The sequence below is a fragment of the Homalodisca vitripennis genome, chromosome 2 (genome assembly GCF_021130785.1).
Source record: "Homalodisca vitripennis isolate AUS2020 chromosome 2, UT_GWSS_2.1, whole genome shotgun sequence".
NCBI lineage: Eukaryota > Metazoa > Arthropoda > Insecta > Hemiptera > Cicadellidae > Homalodisca > Homalodisca vitripennis.
The window spans coordinates 192,937,928-192,945,734 of record NC_060208.1 but is presented as its reverse complement, the minus strand read 5'-3'; the positions used below and the strand labels follow the sequence as shown (position 1 = coordinate 192,945,734).

Here is a 7,807-nt window from a genome sequence, read left to right as displayed (position 1 = left end):
CTGAGAATTATTCCCTGAATACATATCTGGTTTAACCAACTATTTTCTGAAGGACGCCCCAAGCAGGATTTTAATTTCCTTAGTTATTATAATCTTCACTTAATATAAGTGCCGAATGAAAATACAAACAGGTACTACGAGAAATTATAAATTCTATTATTTAGATAATTAAATGTATAATAAGAAGTAAGGAATCGAATGTTCTTGATTAATCTAAGAAATATTTAAAGTTAAAGATATTTCGATTTAACCTAATTTAAAGGCAAATCTAAACTTCCAAACAGTGGTTAAATAGATATGAATTATACTTATATTTTAAGATATCATTCTTCAATTTCATTAAAATAATAATTTAAATTTTTAGAATGTCCAATATTTTTTCTAAGATTGTTGATAAACTAATTTACGACTTTAAAAATAGGGGAATCCTAAATGAATGACTATTTAAATATGTTCAAAAAACACACAATGCTCTTAGACAAAGTCTAGTAAAAACAAAACCAAAAAATGGCACACAGGATTCCAAAAACTGTGTTTACAGTATAAAATGTACTTGCAATGGAGAATACATGGGCGAGACAAAAAGACCACTAAAGGTAAGGATAAAAGAGCACAAAGAAAACACAAGAAAGGGTCTCACAGAAAATTCAAAAATTGCACACCATTGTTGGTCCGAAAACCATCATATGACGTGGGATGAAGTCAACATAATACAACGGGAACCACATTTCTTCAAAAGGAATTTAATTGAGGCAATTAATACACATTAACTTGGCAGAAAAACCAATCAGGCAACCATCAGTCGAGATTAAGGACGCTTTGGTTGCCAATTCTAAAAAATAAACTAAAAAGAAAACCAAAAGTATCAAACGGATCAGAAAGTTTAAGAAGTTCATCTAGCATGAACGAATAATAACAAAAGGACGCATTCCTGTCCCCCTTCCTTTTTATTTCCGCCATGTTGTTTTTGTCTGCGGTGACGATTGCCATTTACTAGTGACCTCTAGTCAGTCGTAGGTGGTTGGTAGACGAATACAGACGTATTGTGACCTGTACCCTGTAGTTCAGTTTTAATGATTAGTATTGTGTATAGTTTTTTTATTAAGTGCAGATCTACTGATTAAATTTTCAGTAATCTATACATGACGTCGACACTGATAAACTAAGATCTATATTGTGATGTTGATGCAATATTATAATCATATAGTGAAAGTAACAGTTTCTCAGACTGTACACTAACACTAATATCTAAAATGCATTTAAATATTGGAAATTATATGGTTTACCAATAAATATTCAAAGAAGCATAAAAAACTTACTCACAATTTCAAATTTAGTTAAACCTTGTTGTTCGCGATGAATATGATTGTCTAGGACTTTCTGTAATCCCGTATTTGTTCCTCCTTGTTTCATTTTGTAAAATATAAATAAAATAACGCTATGACCTCCCAAAATTTCAAATGGATCCTTTTTGTGACAGTCCTGGGCACTATAATTGAAATACAGTAAGGCACTTATAAATTATACAAAGAGTTAATTAATTGTTTTAAAAACTCCTGCTTGCTAGCCAAATTCTTACGACATGTTGATTATGTATGAACATGATGCAAATTGTTGTGTTTTATTAAAATAATTTTACATATATACCTGTCATAACTAGGTATTTGTTTATAAATATCTACAGAAAACAAATATAAGATCTTAAATTTATTGTCAGTTCTACAAAACAAAGGCGCTGCGTAGCTACATAAAGTGTCAGAGTAGAGAAGCTTTACCAAATATTATACATATTTTACAGTATATGTCTGAGCCTCCATTAGATTTACAGCTGCAGTCCAACGATATTCCCATTTCATCTTACATTTTAGGCAAAGAGGATTAACAAAAATGTTGATAGATACTTGTTTTATACAGTGGTATATCGGTTTAGTCCAATTATTGCATTCAAAACGCAGTATTTTCAAAATTTCATAAGTAAAAAAATACTTAAGAAAAAAAACACTAATTTCTTAGTCAAGTGGAAGTACTTTTTTACGCAGACTAAAACAAATTTACTTTAGGAAATATTTCCCTTTAACATATCTATAAAATGACAAATACAATATACGTTGTAGGTCATTTATGTTGTTAATTCTCGTACAAGGTCAAATTATTACATATTGTTTTAAGTAATACGTTAGAATAGTGTCCAGTTTTATATATTACTATTGTTAGCATATGGAATTTATTTTGAAATCGTTGCAATATACGCTGTCAAAATAAAATTTTACAATAATTATCGAAATAACTTATTTTTGTTTCTTAGCAAATATTTTCTCACAGGTCTCGTCCATATAAATGTGTGTTCACAATTTTATTATTCATATACGTGTGTAAATATATTTTATTTCTTTTATATGAATTAAGGGAAGCGCTTTACCCTATCTATGTAATGTTATTGTATATTTATTTTTATCTGATCATACTAAATATATTTGATGTCAACGTATTTCTCTTGATAGGCTTACTTATGTATATATATATATATATATATATATATAAATAATTTCAATAAACATTGAATCACAAAAAGTACTTGCTCCGCCGGGAGTCGAACCCGGATCTCTAACTTGTCGGGTGAATGTGCTACAATTACACCACAGAGCGCTTACTTTTTCCGATTCAATTATTTTGTATTTGGCCGTATCTGTCATACATGCGTTTAAATAAGCATACTAACATATAACAAACTTATACACATGTAAATATATATTTTTATTTTATTTAACTGTCGCTTCTATCAGGGTCAAGACCAAACTGAAGCTGTATCTTTAAATTTATGACATGTGAATCATCAAGCAGCTGAAATCACCATGCATTTTCCAAATGTTAGTATATTTAGAGCCACACAATTTTATTGGGGATATAGTTCTAAATTAAGTTGTTAGATGACAAATTGGTGGTTTTAAATGTTTCCTAATAAATGTATTTCAAGGTTTTATGTGGTCCGTTAAATATTTAAATACTACTTTCATAAACTGTATTATCTCCTTTTCCAAGGGAAAATTCACCCTGTGGTAATAAAACGTAGTTTTTCTAGTCTAAGCTTGCACCACACAGCTTGTTAAACATGATCCCAAAAAATTAAAAAATGCATATTTAAATATTAAAAACAACTTTTACTTAGTTATGCGGCAAATGTTATAGTATGCAGTGCTAAATGAGAGATTTCAAGCTTCAAAAACTATAAAACACTTAAGATCAAATACATAATAGTTTGGCTAAGATTTACACCTAAAATTAAAGAAGAGTACAGCCAAACTTATTACTTCCACATATTTAGAAGGAAAAAGGGAATCTTTTGATTGAACATCGATATTAAATATTAAGTCTTAATGACACATAATGGAGAGGAACTAAAAATTAATTATCGTGACCGGTTTAGGCAGTGGCCAAACCTTATTTTTGTCAACCATTAAGGGTGACAACTGCCTAGACTTTTAATGAGTGAAATAATAAACGGTCTAATTTTTTTTTATACATGTTATATATGTGTTTTTTTTTCGTTGAAGAATAACATCCTGCATTTAACAAAAGTGTTATTTCAAATGAAATGTTTATATAGATACGCAAGTTCAAAATCTTATTTATGGTCGGATTAGTACCTGATGGTAATAAGATCTAATTTATGCCTAGTTGCATAATGTAAATTAAAAGTATTATTAGTATACAATCTAAAATATACTTAACAAAGAGGCACAAGTTACACATAAATAAACATTTGTATTATAGAAATATTGAAAAACCTTCATCTAAGCTTCTATTTGATTACTATAGAAGTCAACCGACAACTAACGTATCCTCAGTTCCCAAGACGGCGCGACATTCAAATTTAGTAGTTCCATTAAAAACAGTTACAGTGTGTTGAAATGGTGAGATACGGCTTAGCATTATTGGCAATTATCCAAGATAAAGCGATCGTCTGGGATTGAGCAATCAGTGACTCCGCTGTAAATTAGATTCTGTGCCGTAATGAGGGCTTTACTCTGATACTGTCTAGCCGATTAACACAATCTCTCACTAACTCTCCCAGTGTCATCTCGCTCTCTACTGTAAGTTACATGTTGAGTTGCAACAATTCTTCACTTATGTTATTGCTAGTTTATGAATAAATTAAGGGAAGCTGCAACAGACTGATAATATTTTATATCAATGTCATGTTATTTTTTATTATGTACTAAATGTTAGTTTTAATGTTTAGTCCTATAATTATCGCTGTTTCATGTACACTAGTTAATTACTAGTAATTTAATCAGCATAATATAACTTTTTATTACAAGTGATCTTGCTTTGGAACAGAGCGAAGACTTTAGAAAATGTGAGTTTTATTATAAATTTATTTACAACGCTATTTCTCTTTGAAATGGTGTAGCCCTTATTACCAATACACCAATATTCATAAACGCTCAGTAAAATCCCTTGGAATTACATACATCATCATCGAAATTTATGTTACTCGTGTTAAAATGAAGCTTTATGAACACCTGCAAGGCAATAAGTAACTTTTAGAGATATGATGTGAACAGACAAAACAGACAGAAACAAATACAATATTTCCATCTCTTTGGGTGACAACCTTTACTAACACTCAGCCTTAAACTTAACTGAATACTTTCATTTATCTTTGTCTTAAATTTTTTTAAAATATTTTTTTTTAGTTTTACCAAATTAATTTATCAAAGATTACTATTTCATTAACTGTATTTTTTATCTTGACATGTAAGATTTTACACATAGATTATTTCTGCAATTATCAAGTTTGCAGTTGACCTTTTAGTGAGGGGTACTCATCAGTGACTTTCAGTCACTGGATAAGCTCACCTGAATTAATTTTGGCATAATAATGCCCTGAACTATTAAAACTAACAAGGAACTGCTGAATATTATGAACTAAAACCTACTCTTTTGGATATATTGTAAATTTTAATATTTACCTTAGAATATTCGTTATTTTAAATCCCAGGAGTAATTAAACTCGGAGAACAACTATAGTTAGTTATAATTTTTCCGTTTCTGCCATAAAAAATGTACTTTATCATAAACTGAATTCACTTATTTCCTTATTTTTGTACTTTACATAAAAACTTTGTGCCTTTCTTGGTTAAAGTTCACAAAGTGGAAAACTAACCACTCTCGTTCCTGAAAGACTGTGAATCGCGCAGTTAGGAAGTCACTTGGAAACCAACAAACAGAATAAACGTGAATGTTTATTGCCTTTCTTCTGTGTGTAATGTGCCCTTATACAGTCTCGCTTTCCATTGAATATAGGAATAGTTCCAGTCCTTGTCGTCATGAGTGGTATAAATATGGTTATTTACATATGGTTTTTCATAGCAATGTATCAGTGACACATTAATTCAAAAGTTATATTATTGTTGTTTATTGTTATGAGTATTAGGTTAGTACATAAACTCCAATCAGGTGTTAAATTATTAACAACAAGTGAGTATATAAGAGACGAGCTGTGGTCTATCAGATCGCTTTAGTCTTAAAATTATAGTAGTAGAGTTTAGTCTCCTAAACTGTTTGTTATTGTAACTAACCAGCAAATCTTCTACTAGGTACTGTGTACCACAGTGACATCTGAAATCTCATGTCTATACTTGGCGGAAAAGACGAAATGACGCCAAAAACAGCTCCACTAAGCGGAATATCTACTCCTTTCTTCGACGCAAGTTTTCCAAAAGGAGGCGAAGTTATATATCCGGTAAAGATCGAGTAATAGAAGCTAACATTTTGAGGAGGTGAAACTCAAGAACAAAGTGGTTACATTTTTCGTAATAACATAATAGAAATATTTAGTATTCAGGGACCCTGATATGTGTATATTACTGTGGTCTTCTTTTAATGAGATAGCAGATAATATAATATATGCTGATAATATAATATAATATACCATTATACTTTTAGTATAATGGTAAAAAATTGCGTGTGTCTCTCTCTCTCTCTCTCTCTCTCTCTCTCTCTCTCTCTCTCTCTCTCTCTCTCTCTCTCTCTCTCTAAGCACAAACTATTTGACAGACGAAAATTGGGTATTTTCTGATTTTAAACTACGTATAAGCCTGAGAAAATATGTTTTAGTATTTTGTTATGTATTATACGATAGCATGTTTAACTTGATCTAAAGGTTATACTGTATATCTGTTTTTATATGTATAACCAAAAATACACCACCCTATAAGTGCAAATTGAAATTTGTAAGTAATAATAAGCTGTTAAAAACTAAGAAAAATATTGAAAACCGTTAAATTTCTTTAAATTTAGAAATAATTTACTAATATAAAAAATGTTTGTTCATTTCTATTTAGGCTTCTTGTTGTGTTTATAAAGTTATAAAGCATTTCTGGAAACCTATTATACTGATAAATACTTAAAAATAGCATTATTAAAAATGTATAAAGTGTACCTGGATACTTTATGACTACTATAAGTTGAAATATTTCTTTAATTAATTAGCAACATAAAAAAGTAGATTAAGTCTTATTTACCATTTATGACAGATGAAGAGTATAAGATGTATGATTTAGGGTACAAGATTTAGTTTAGCCACATTCGAATATATTAAATACGGTACATTCCTTTAAACCAACAAGGTTTTTTAAATTGGTAAGTTTGAAAATATTTACCTACAAAAACCTACTGGCATTAAGGTTTATTACCGGAAAACCGTTTGACAAAGATGTATAAAACATAGTGAAGAAGTCATCCTGTAATTAATTAACTAAAAAGATTTTAGTAAAATATAAATATTGTCATATATTTGTTTGTTATTTTACTACAAAGATATAATTTGCACAAAAACATTATAGTGCAGTAAAACAACAGGATCACCAGCATTTGAGTCTCATGTGTATTTTATAATGCTTTGTTTTCAATATTATAAAGCCAACATTGGATCCATTGTTTTATTTACATGTACCGTTCCAACTATGGTACAACAAAACAAAGAGAGGAGACATGACACTGTGTGCTCACAAATACACTGTCACTCCTGTCATCCCGTACGCTAACATAGTCACCTCACCCTTTATTAATGGACATAACTTCCGTTACTTTACGTGTATTTATTTACAGACTTTATGACAGATCCCTATATTTTACCGGTTTAAGTTCGTTATTTATTTACCTAGTATATCAGGAAGTTTTTTTGGTAACTTCATATATTAAAATTTTTGTTTCAGAAAACTGTGATGTCAAAGTTATGTGGAAGCGAAAACCTGCGGTTATAACATCCTTAAGGATTTCATAGGCAAGGATTTCACTGGAAGACGGCGAAGTAATAAATTACATAGTTGTGCAAGGATGAAATTATTAACGAAAGTTTTATGGTACATTTTAGTTTTACTCATGACTATGAGTATGTAATTGATTTCGTTTTAGTATAGAATGTAACACGTTTGCGTGAATTTATTTCAGTAAATATTATGTACATCCATGTAAAAATACTTATTTAATTTCACTTCCAATTTTATATGAAGGGAAATCAAACAAATCAAATTAGGTCAATAACGCATAACACAAACTTGTTGGTGATAAATTATTGTAATACTATAAAAATGTAGATGCATAAAGAGAATTGCTGTTAATATCAGCAATAGTCGACAATATATTGAAGTATGTTAGTGGCTACTGATATTCGCTAATAAGTTTGTATACTGGGTTTTTCACATGGTAACTCTGTGGTTTAGAGGTTCATGTCTGCCTGTGAGTCATCTTAAAACGACCTAAACATTCAACCATTTAAGACATGGAAGCAGTGTTAAGGTTT

General features: G+C 30.0%; 1 long non-coding RNA gene across 1 annotated transcript; it reads left to right on the top strand.

Moving 5' to 3' along the window:
• Nucleotides 1-3,614: 3,614 nt before the first annotated feature.
• LOC124353385 lies at nt 3,615-7,435 on the top strand. Its single transcript, XR_006921594.1, has 2 exons — nt 3,615-4,091; nt 7,221-7,435. It is a non-coding gene; the product is annotated as an uncharacterized LOC124353385 (long non-coding RNA).
• Nucleotides 7,436-7,807: the final 372 nt, after the last annotated feature.